This window comes from Ornithodoros turicata, unplaced genomic scaffold (assembly GCF_037126465.1).
Source record: "Ornithodoros turicata isolate Travis unplaced genomic scaffold, ASM3712646v1 Chromosome88, whole genome shotgun sequence".
NCBI classification, from domain to species: domain Eukaryota; kingdom Metazoa; phylum Arthropoda; class Arachnida; order Ixodida; family Argasidae; genus Ornithodoros; species Ornithodoros turicata.
The window spans coordinates 296,557-308,900 of NW_026999396.1; the positions used below are offsets into that span (position 1 = coordinate 296,557).

The 12,344-nt window shown below is 44.3% G+C and overlaps 1 long non-coding RNA gene across 1 annotated transcript; it reads left to right on the forward strand.

Annotated features, from left to right (window-relative positions):
• Positions 1-4,949: 4,949 nt before the first annotated feature.
• LOC135374643 (uncharacterized) lies at positions 4,950-11,674 on the forward strand. The gene is made up of 3 exons (XR_010417040.1): positions 4,950-5,011; positions 8,330-8,617; positions 11,194-11,674. It is a non-coding gene; the product is annotated as an uncharacterized LOC135374643 (long non-coding RNA).
• Positions 11,675-12,344: the final 670 nt, after the last annotated feature.

The following is a 12,344-nucleotide window of genomic DNA, read 5'->3' on the forward strand; positions in this document are numbered from 1 at the left end:
CTTTATATTTAATAACGGCGGAAGACTTGAAAGCTAGTACAAGTCGATTATAGTCAGGACAGGTCGAATGGTGATCCACAGGAGGAAGCTTTTGGGGAGCCGGATACAGGCACAGTGTGCCCAATATGGCAATTTCATTGGTAGCATGCGCAGTGTTGTGTGCACTCCCTCCAGCTATAGGCTGGATGGGTAGTTGTTGGAGTCTTATTCCAGACTCCCCGTTCTGACGGGTTGGCTGCCCAGACTAGCGGTCGAGACGTGCTTTGATTAACCCTACAAATGTGGCTCTTCCGCTATTTCTTCCTTTCTTTTTTGTTCTCATGTTGTGGAACGACTCAGCATAAAGTCATAGGACAAAGGATGGAGCACGAGACGATTGTGATGCGAGACATCCAGATTTCTATGTGCATTGCGTCTGCCTCTACAAAGGGACGTTGTGAAGTGTCAAACTGTCTACTACGTGCCACAGTTTACCCGAACTGCGTGTATTTCATTTCCCTGTGACAACCACTGTGGCAATGAGCTCTTTGTCGTCGATTCCATTCGTATTCCGGTATACCATTGTCACCTTAGGTGAACAAAACACGACCAAGTCACGAACCTCAGCAAAAGGCATTCGTTATACGCTAACCAGAAAGCTGCGAGACTTCGGCTAACCAGACCGTCACGCATTCGGGGAGAAAAAAAAAAACGCAAATTGCTTCTGATAAAGAAAAACAAAAAAAAACACACAACAGCATTCATGGCATTTCTGCATATAAATTTGTTTGCTTAAAATTCTTCAGTTCGATGTTTATTTTGATGTTTTCGGGGACTGGGGCCAGTAAATATTTCGATGGAAATTTTAGATACTTAGGTTTCACCTGGCACCATACTCCGTCTGCAACAATGACATCTATACTTCTCTCGACTTTTTCACACACCCATACGCACACACAATCCGTGAAGAACCGTTGGGTTTTTGTGAAGTAAATATAAACAAGATTCGTCCTTCCTTTTGCATTCTGGTGCAAGCTTGTTGTCTCTGTTGGAGGCATCAGCCACAATCGAAACCTAAAGGCGTGAAATCGAGGTACAAGTTGTACGACGATACATTCTACATTAGAGATACGTACTTTCTTGTTTTACGTTCTCTTCTGCTACGAGCGGAGCACCTAAGTATGAAGACGTTAGCAGTGTCACAGAAGCGAAAGCCATCAAAGAAAGCCTCTAAAAATATACTTACCTGCATTTGTCGGCTCGAGGACAACACCTGCGACAGATCGTATGTCGTAAGTGTCGTCAATAATAAGAATGGTTATGAGAAGAAATCAACGAGGCGGAAATATACAGAGAAGTTTGTAGGAGGCTAAGGCCCCGTTAACAAGCCGGGCCACTTGCAATAGTACTTGGCAAGGTAAGTTGGCAAGGTTACCACTATATTACACCAATATGGGGAGTGTAAGAAGTCTTTCTATTCGTTGTGCTGTTCACCGTATCCGAGAACGGGTTGCAGTAGACCGTTTGTTTTGATCAGAGGACAACCTGCTGGACAGCCTGGCTATACTACTAGTGCTAGTGGTACTTATCAAAACCAATTAATTGCGTAACCCAGAGCAGCGTCAAAGCGGCATAGTAGCACGATTTACGCCATTATTATTGCTGTTCATCGGACAAATGGTCCAAATGATGCCGAAAGCTGTGTATAGCATGCGATCTACTTGCGCCAAAATATAGGCAACCGCCAGATGATGTGACGGTCGGAAAGGATTTTGTCCAAGTATATGCAATTATATTACCGACCCAGTATTATCCCAGTATTGCGTGATTCATAATGTGTGGAGACAGGTTAGGACATGGTTTAGAACGCATTCAAGAGAGTGTGTGAGGGTCCTAGTACTAAATTAGGAAAAAGGAATTCTTGTCATCCGAGGTCTTTGCAGAAATGGCATGACACCTCACCTGGTTCCCTCTCTCTGAAGATGATGTCATCTGCATTCCCTGAAATGGGATATATCGATGCAAAACCAGTGTAAACAAATATCCCGCAATACCAATACAGACGAACCTGGTTAATGTGACCGTTTTACTAGGGAATGGCGCCCTCCCAATGGACTCCGCACGTAGCTGTTGTTCGTTAACACGTTTCGTTTATATGACAATGTCCAGTGTTTCTCGCACAACATGATGTGCGTACTTTACAACCGTTATTGGGTAGTTTCATTTTAAATCGAACAACGTGTGAAAGTCGTATTTTTTAATTCGCCTAGAAAAAATATATGTTAGATGACAGCTCATACGGCGCAAATTGCGCCACGTGCGACGCTCGTGCGTGGAGTAGTTTCCGCGTGGGAGAGGAGGAAAGTCTGAGGCTGCTTGAGCGCACTTTCTTCTGGACCGACTTTGACGGGATCTAGCACCGCTGATTTTTTGCCTAGGAACTGGATGTTTTTTGTCGTTGTAGGCTGCACCATAGACACTCTCGACAGCCACCCACAGAATTCTGAGGACCACAGATTTTCTGTTAAAAAATGCCAAACTTGGCGTAAACGTTCAAAAAGGCCGAACTTTGTTAACAATTTGCTTCATGACGGAACGTCTGAGGACATCGAGCTTAGTGCAATTCGATAGGACGTTGAAAGAACTTTCGTGCTGTATAAAATTCATTTTTATCAGTCCAGCGTTTTCTGTGTTATTAGCTTGAGAATCGCACATGGTAGGCGAAAATTGCCAATGTTGCATCTCAATTTTCTCAAAAATGCCATCTTCGATTTCCTTGATTATTTTTGAAAAGGTAATGTCATGTCCCTACTTTACACCACAAGTGAGACAATCTTTTATTTTTACCTGAGAGACACGCAGTGATTTTTTTGGTCAGGCATGGTCCACGAGCCTGCACGCCCCACGTACGAGCACGCAACCTTCAACCTCTTCTTTGCAACAGGTCTCCCGCTGACGAAGAAATGAATGACCGCACTTCGTGAGCTTGTTGTAGTATCCCCAGAGCATTACTTTACGTTTACCCAATGGTATCCCAGTTCCGTCAGGCTCATTCAAACCGTGGGAGAGTACATGAGCTGTCTGTGCGCCCTTGACGAGAAGCCCCAGTCCGCGAACATACCGACAAAGTAGTGAGAAGAAATGAAGCGCTTCGCGAAGATCTTTATCCAATGGTAACATCGTAGCTTTTGGTTCAGGTTGCCGCCAGTCGCCCGGGCAGTGTGAAATTCACATCCTTTTCATTGGTAAGAGAACGTTGTGGAAGTTTCGAAAAACGTAAAATGTGCCCATTGCGAGACCCCTGCAGATGATAGCTGCCACTATTGGATTAGTATCATCCGAAAGCTTTACAGGACCTTTCACGTGATGTAAAGTGACTAGGTTCAAGCGCATTTTTCGTCCGCCTAGTATTGCAAAACCACGAGTGGTACGCGAAAATTTTGCATGTTTGATCTTAATTATTTCTAAAACGCCAGAATATTTTTCACGATTAATTTCACAGGGGCAGAATTATGCCTGTACTTTGCGCTGCTGGTAAGGTAGGTATCTTTTCTCTTTTTGATTGAGACGCTGTGCTACGTTTCCGTGGAGCGATTTTTCCACACAAAGGCGCTCCTCGTATGTTTACGTGCGCGCTTTGCTTTGTAGTCTTTGCTTTGTAATTTATTGCCCAGATGTTGCATTCTGTACTTATTTTGCACTTATGGTACGTATGTTTATTTTTTCCTTTGAAGACGCAGGTCAATACTTTCGTAGGCGCCTTGAACTTGCTATTACGCACTTTCATGGGAGTCGCACGCACGACGTGTGCGTATGCACGTGCGCATATTCACTATTCTTCCGCACATGTGCTTGAGGCAATGCCCATACGCACGCTTTTTGGCTGTCGTGCGAGTTAATATTAGGAATGCAGAACTACGGCCACACGGGACAGAAAGTTACAACACGTGAGAATACAAATTTGTGGCCGCCTGGTTGCAGCCGTCTCCAAGCTTGAGCGGAATAAGTGATAGTTCCGAAGCATCCATGCTACCTTTAATTAGTTTTATGCCCCGTAGCGTTATTTCGGAACCACGACGAGTACTATATACAAAGCCCGTAATACAGCTGTGATGACAGTATGTTGCTGCTCTCAAGTATAACACGTTCGCCCTCCACGAGCTGTGTCAGTGCAACCGTGGGTATCAAAATTTCCGACAGAACAACGCACAACTAAAATCCCTCGTTTCCAGTAGCCGTAGGTACCTTAAACCCTCGGTGTGGTCTTCAGTAATCCTTTTGGCATCCATGCGCTTGAACCCAGTCACTTTACATCATATGAAAGGTCATATCTAAACCTATCGGATGATGCTAATCCAATGGTTGCATCCATCACCTGCAGGGGTCTCGCAATGGGCACATTTTACGTTTTCCGAAACTTCCACAACGTTCTTTTACCAATGGAAAGGATGTGACTTTCACACTGCTTGGGGGACTGGTGGCAACCTGAAACAAAAGCTGCGATGTTTCCACTGGATAAAGATCTTTACGAAGCGCATCGTTTCTTCTCACTCCTTTGTCGGTATGTTCGAGGACTGGGGCTTCTCGTCAAGGGCACACAAGCAACTCATGTACTCTCCCACGGTTTGAATGAGCCTGACGGAACTGGGAGACCATTGGGTAAACGTAAAGCGATGCTCTGGGGACACTACAACAAGCTCGCGCAGGGTGGTCATTCATTTCTCCGTCAGCGGGAGACCTGTAGCAAAGAAGAGGTTGAAGGTCGCGTGCTCGTAGGTGGGGCGCGCAAGGCCGCAGCCTCGTGGACCCTGCCTGACAAAAAATAATCGCTGCGCGTCTCTCGGGTAAAAATAAAAGATTGTCTCACTTGACGTCTAAAGTAGAGGCATGACGCCACCTTTTCAAAATGCACCAAATCATTAAATCTGTTAAAAGTTTTATCTCACAGGTCTTGGGAGCAGAACAGGTCTGCGGGACGAGATTGGCAACCAGTACCCATCATGACCCTGCCCAAGCATAACGACAAGTACACGTAAGCATTTATTCCTATTCATCCAAGGAAGTTCACAAATGTTGCCATTCAATGTACGCCTACGTTGCATCGTGGCTTCATTTTCTTTCTCTCTCTTTTGTGCATACGATGTATCACGTGCTACTTATTACACTGTGCTATAGCATACATGTTATGGACATCATGTAGAGGCCTGTGGACTGAAAACTGAACATGGGAGTTCACAACATATTGAGTGGATCAAACAACAACACATTTAATTTGATGATCAAGATTTGGGCGTATCACAACAATATTTGAAGCTGGGTGATATATGGTTTCCCAAAGATAGATTTTCCAGAAATCTTTGCGTAATCACTGCTGCGGTTAGGGCTGCGCTTACGCCTACAGCGAATCGTCGCCATGGCGACAGGGACACGCTTTCCGTAACTGCAGTATGTAAGCAGAACAGAATGAGTTGTGTCAGCTTCAACTCTCTCGGCGGAAGCACTGCAACCGAAGTGACCAATAGGAGGCTAGGACATAGCGCATGCACGGAGACCTCACGGGAGGGGCGGGAGAAGCACACGGTAGCTGCGGCTTTTCTCTTTACTCCCCGGGGGCCCACTGTGAACGGCGTTCCTTCATTGGAGGAGCGTAAAGCCAGGGGCGCGAAGCTGTAGTAGAAATCTATTGTAGCTGAAAACTCACGTGACCTCCGGCGCTGCACCAATCACTGAGGACTAGCCACCCTATTTTTTTATTTGCCGCCAATGACGTAAATGACGTGTTATCCGTTTCTCTCTCACTACTTTCCTCCTCTCTGCTCTGCTTCCCGTCTTCTTTTGTTGTTCCTTTTTTTCTTCCATTCACTATTTTTTCGGTGCGCGTTTGTCGGAATGCAGTGGGAGTTACAGGAATACGACGGAGCCTTGGTTGTTTTTTTTTTTCACATGAAGTATTTTATTGTGCGACATACGGTTATTCAAGCAAGACTTGCACAGCATGACTGTGGTAACGAAAACTACATGACGTTAATATTGCTCCGGAATTTGCTTGAAGAAGTCTGATAACGTTGGGCTGCCTCTGGCAAGGACTGCTACTGGGGACTGGAGCTCAGTGGCTGCAAGATGAAAAAAAAAACAAAAAAAAACTAGTATCAGATATGTAGCCATGCATGTGAAAGTTGCAATGTAAATAGAAAGAAGGTTCTATTGAACGCGAAAAATAAGAACGTTGGTAGGCTTGGGAGAAGCTCGCAGCCATGGGGTGTGATGAGCGACCTCAGTACAAAAAATACCTTTTATTGTGCTACTTCACAACAGGCCGAATAGCCTGACAAACTTGGCTTTGGCGCTCCGTATAGAACAGATACTAAGTCAACGTCGGGCGAAATCACCGAGAATCAGACTTACAGTAGCGTCATACCTTTATACAGTACCACGTGAGCGCGTATTTAATCATAATATTTAGTTGATACTGTTTCACGAAAAGAAATATAGTCTACCATCGTATCTGCAAAGCAACGCTGGCTGTCTCGGTCACAGCGTATTCCGGTCCCGATTTATGGTAACTGTTAAGCAACTTATTCACAATTGACTAAGTGAATGCGGGTTTGTAAGGCAAAAAGCACTGACAAATGACTTACCTGTCGGCAGTCGTTGACCAGGTATCGGGTACGAGGCGTTCGGACGCTCGAACAGTTTCTACACCAAGAAGCAGAGCAGAAATGTCGCGTAGGCATCTTCCCTGGAAGCTGTGACTGTTCGAGGACACTCACATGATACAGCTTGCGTTTTTAAAGAGGAAAAATCAGAACTCACAGTCCAACCCAACCGCTACACAACACGAGCCGTCCAAAACGGACGCCGGCGACTCAGTGGACGCTGGTTCCAACCAGCGCGGCCGCCGCGCTGTCGCCTGTTTGAGCGCCCGCGAACAAATTTGAAAACGGCCAATCATCGCTCAGAAAACGAATTCATCCTCATGGGAACCAATCAGTAATCACTAGCCACCGGATGTCTCCACGACGCTCAATTTATGACGTTTTCTGACGTCCGATGACGTGCAACGCATGAAGCGCCTCACTTCATCCCGCAAAGGAACTGGCGAGTTTCGGGCCCTTCGTAAAGCTACAAGACAATGATGTGAACAGGGTCAACGAGAGCGGCAACGTGAACTCGTTCAGCAATCAGAAGCCCGTAAAAGCAGATGCGTGGACCGCCCTTGACGCAGCGAAATTGTGGTGCCTTCAGAATATTTTGTCATCACATCGTGGTCTTGGTTTTCCTATAAGACTATGGCTCACCTATAAATAAGTTTTTGGTGACACTGATGGTTAGATTTCTTTCCGAACTGAAGAATTAAATTTGTATTACGTATTATAATACAGGTTTCCAAAAAGTATCTGTATTACGCGAAAAGACATATTGCAAGTGTCATAATATTCCAGGAATAGTTCTCGGATTTTGACATGTTCGCTCACCCCCTATGCGTTACTAGCAAGATTATAATCGCGTCAGCTGTGTCTACACACCCCACGTTTTAGGTCATCTACTCTTTGAACATGTGCTCCTCTGGGGATTAGTCAGTGTGACGATAAAATTCCCCAGAAAGAACGGCACAATCAGAAGTGTTTCTAGCTCTGTGTCCAAGGTTACTGTACGCGCCAGGGCCCACTTCTACTTCAGGTATGCATGCGGAAAATTGTGGCCCTCCTCTCACACTTGGTGTGGGGGGATCACCTCAGAAAGGGCAGTTGCCTTCGACCCTGGCTAGGCTTAAAAGGAACTGGTCTTAGACGTCATATTCAAATATGCAGATATGCAGGGGGGGGGGGGTTCTTTGTCGTGGCGCGTAGTGGGGGAGGGGTGTAGAGACGATCCACCACTGAAAGATTGAATTTTTTTTAGAATATGTTGTTAAAACCAAGTAATCAGTAATGCATCTATTGTTTCATACAACAGGCACTGTAACTTGCAAAATAAATATTGTGTACGTGGGCTTTTAAAAAAGTTCTGTATTCCTTCGTTACTATAATGTATTATAACACAGTATTAGTATTATATATTATAATGCACATTTTCGAAAAGTATTTCTATTAGTATGATAATACTCATTTTTAGAGTATTATGCTTTAGTATTACAATACGAAATAATGGTATTACTGCCCGTCCCTGATAAATAGTCTGTATGTGATCTCTATTAGAGCATCGTTCCAAGTGCGCTTTGTCGTCTGTTTCGTCTCTGTTTCAATTTTTCGCGCTCTTACACTGGAAATTATCAACTGTTCAATAGGCACGAAAGTGCGTGTATATTTGCTCTTTAATATCTGGGTCTTGTTTTCTCGTTATTTTACAGGATTAATTGCCCCAACATGATTAAAACGATGCTAACGAAACTGCAGTCCTCGGGCAGCAATGGGGAAAACAGTCCTGTCAACCTGGTGGCGAAATTGACAGGTCTTTCACCAAATGAACCCAGAAAGCTTTTAGACGCCGTGGATGCTTTTGTGGTTCAACATGAAAATAATCTCCCGCTACCAGATGCGCTTGAGAGCCATTTAAAAAAACTTACAGCATTAAACAACCAGCTGTACCTTATGCTTGGAGCCGCCCTCTCGCCAATAATGGGTGGTGAGATCTTGAGGTAAGATCTTTTGCTACTCTTTATGGTTCTGTTTCCTGCACGTCTTGGACAATGTAACGTGCATTAAAATTGTGCGTTTTTGTTTTCGGACAAGTTTTCAAATTATTTTTAATTGACGATTAAGTTAGCCATTTGTAGGGAATTATCCTTCTCAAAGAAACGATACCGTATATACTTTAGAAAATACCGAAAAAGAAGGACAAAAAATGATGGAGACCGAGCTGTCCCACAAAATTTTGTAATTAAATTGGGAAGGAAGTCTCCCTGTTGTGCTATACTACTACCTAATTCTGGAGAAAACGAAAACTGTTTGAAACGCCAACAGGGCGTCGGCTCGACAACTGAAATAATGTGACGTGAACTGGAGAAAATGGTGAACGGCTACCATACTTCTTTTTTTATTTCGTGTCAGTGACAAGGCTGGCTATATGCGGTGGACAGAAGTATAGGGAGATGAGCAGAGAACAGCGGGAAGGAGGGAGAGATAGAGGGTTAGCATACGCCGTGGCTTCTCGATTTCATGGATAGGAGTAAAAACCGGGACTGGCGTGCTTAAAATGGGGGGGGGGGGAACTATACTTGGCGTTTCGAGCGGACGCTCTGCATCGGAAAAAAAAGGAGGAACAGGAAGTTAGTGCCAGAGGATGTTAAACATACTGCCCCGCCCGCTAGGGGGCAGCACGCGAACGCGTCAACTAGGGCAGCATGTGTAACACCGGTCGAGAGTTGACTAGATGCTTAGAAGCAGTCTTTCGTTGGGACCCGTTGGATAGATCTCATTCAACGGGCTGAACGAAAGACTGGTTTGCCTAGAGTGCCTGAGGACACTGAACACATACTGCTCAGCTGCGAGCAATGCACAGTGAAGTGCTACGAATTGGATTGGACGGTTACTTTAAGGGGGAATCACTTCTGGCAAGACAATAGAAAAACTATGTTCGCACATCGCTCAGAAACGGCGTAAAACATCTTCAAAACAGAAGTACTGCCGTGTTCTCCTTGTTTTAACCTCGTCAATGATACATTATGTAGAATTTCAAGACAATCCGTTGATTTGAAATGAGGCCGAATTCGCAAATATTTGAGTGCGTGACACTCTATGGAGATGGCAGCAGATATTCTAGACGCAGCAAACTTTAATTTATTAAAGATCAACGGCTCGACCTTGTCCTCTAAAAATACGTCATTGCCTAGAGAAAAGCTGAGAGAACACCCCAGTACCAATCTTATGATGATAGTTTATAGCGTTCACGTGTCTCGTGCGAACGAAAATCGCCCATGGATTTCTGCGAAGTGATTCCCCCTTAACGAACCTTATGACGTCCACAAATCACTCGGTGTTGGCCAGCCGCCATTTTCTAAGCTGTGTCCCATCTCCTTTTTCGGGGTTCTCGTGGAACACAAATATCCTGAAAGAAGTCTTATGGCGAAACCCATCAGCCCTAAGTATGCTGGGTAGACGGCCCCATATATACTATATAGGGCAGAAGCAAACAGCAGAGCCTTGCAAAGGTTGCTTCTAGCATAAATTTTTAGTTGGTCGCGTTGTAGATCAAGAGGGTCGAAGTCGACGTAGAATAGTTGCATCGATCAACCCGTTTTCATGCCTGACATCTGATGGGCAGAACGACAGTGGAAGCAGGAGACTCGAGCGAGTCTCGCAGGTCAGGTGATGCAAATATTGATAGGTGATATTTACGCGTGTCTTCCCTTATCCGTAGTGAAGCTTGGAAATTGCTGGCAGCTTTCCCGGCACAACGCTTCCGCTCCTCACGGCAATATGGCCTCTAACCCTTACAAATGTTGCTCAAGTACGGGTTACTAGTCCTATAGGGGATATACTAGGGATGTGCCAATCCAATCCGCGAATACTGGGCAAGGATTCGAGATTCGGGAATCCGAATCCCCAAAACGGCCAATCGAATATTTCGAATCCACGAACCACGTTTGTTTGTTTCTTTTTCAAATGTGTGCCTTCGGAATCCGCGGAAACAGCCTCATTGACCGACGGGTGTTTTCTTGTTTGTTTGTTTACACTGCTCTAGATTGAAACAGTTCATGTAGGAACTCTTACACTACAAGTTTAAAAGTAACATGGTTTTGTTTTTGATTGTTCCTTAGTTTTGCGGATATAGTTCAGACTCGAGAACTTATGTATTTATTGTAGTCTTGGAATAACACGTTAAATAAATTACGTTTAAGAAGAACCATACGGGTATATTTTGCTCCTGAAACTGCACTGTTATTTAATTTGTTTTTCGTTAAACGAATGTATCATATTCTGCTTCAAAAGACTTTTCAGTACAAGTTTTTTTTTTTTCGACTTTTAAACTCTTTTTAAAGGAAGGATTCGAAAAGATTCGAGATTCGCAGAACCTTCCTCGGATCCGGATTCGTCCCATCTCTAGAATATCCCATAGACATTATGGTAATTGAACGTGAGTGAACGATACTTGGAGTTACCAAGAGCTACATCTACGTCTTGTTACATTCTCGGAAACCCTCTTATGTTAAGTTTCCATATATGAACTATGCATACGAATGAATTCACAGGCTACCTACTATTTTTATTACAGAGACATCTCTCTTAAGATACAGTCCTTCCTCAAACCAGGTTCGACAAAAAAATCCCCCGCAATGGAAGGATCGTTCGTTGGATATCCCAAAAAGCGACACCAGACAAAAGAAACTCTACTTGTATTCTTATCACGATCTGAATGTAATCGCTGTCATGATCAGCCTGAACAATAGCTCTTTAACGGAACGACCTCCTTACGGATCTGCAGTTCTCTTTGAGGTTAAAAAGCTAAGCGGTGAAAATGAACGTCAAATTGAAGTATCCTACAGAAAAGGGACCGATAATCCAGTTTCTGTTACTATGAGCGGTTGCCCAGTTCCGTGTACACTCACCAAATTTAACGCGTACATAGAGAAAACTTTTCAACCTGTAACTGCTGAGCAGTGTGGGGTACCTAATGAGCAGTTTGTAGTACTCTGATATTTGGTGTCTGCCATTTACACAGGAGCACATGTAAGTACTGTATGACATATGCGCTAATAAAATGGTGGAGGAAGCTTGGCTCTGATCCTGTTATGTACTTAGACACGAGTTGCTCGTGCGGTATTCTAGTATGTATTCGTCTAATCCTTACCTAATTCTCTTTCTTCAGATTCTTGGAGTATAGTACACGACATCACACTCTCAGAAACGAAACGGATAAATTTACGCTTATGTCCAATCTAACCCTTCCTAGGCGTAAAGTTCGACTAAATCGCAGACGCCGTATCCGTCAAGCTCTGTTTTATTCCTATACCCGTAAACGCGCTCGCTGTAAGCGTAAAGGGCGGAGTTTTATGCGTAAATGGGACGGATGACATGATTTACTCTTATATCCTGACGCCTACGATTTCGTCTTGACGGATAAACTGAGGCTCTGCGTTGGAGTATTAGCTCTTTACGCCTATATTGAGGCTTATTGTTTTTAAATTGTTATACGGGCCCTGCCTTCTGAGAACACATGCATGGTTCCGTGTGCAAAGCGTCATTTCTTTCGCTTCGTTAGCGGTCACTATGGCTTCTGGCGTCTCACGGTCTCACATCATGCACGGTCTAGCAAATGTAAGTTGTCACATTTTGCGCTGGGTGTCTGTAGTTTTGTTTTTTTTTAATTTCATATTCCATTTGTGTCAAACTTATCACAGGAAGAGATGGCATCGAACGAGATAA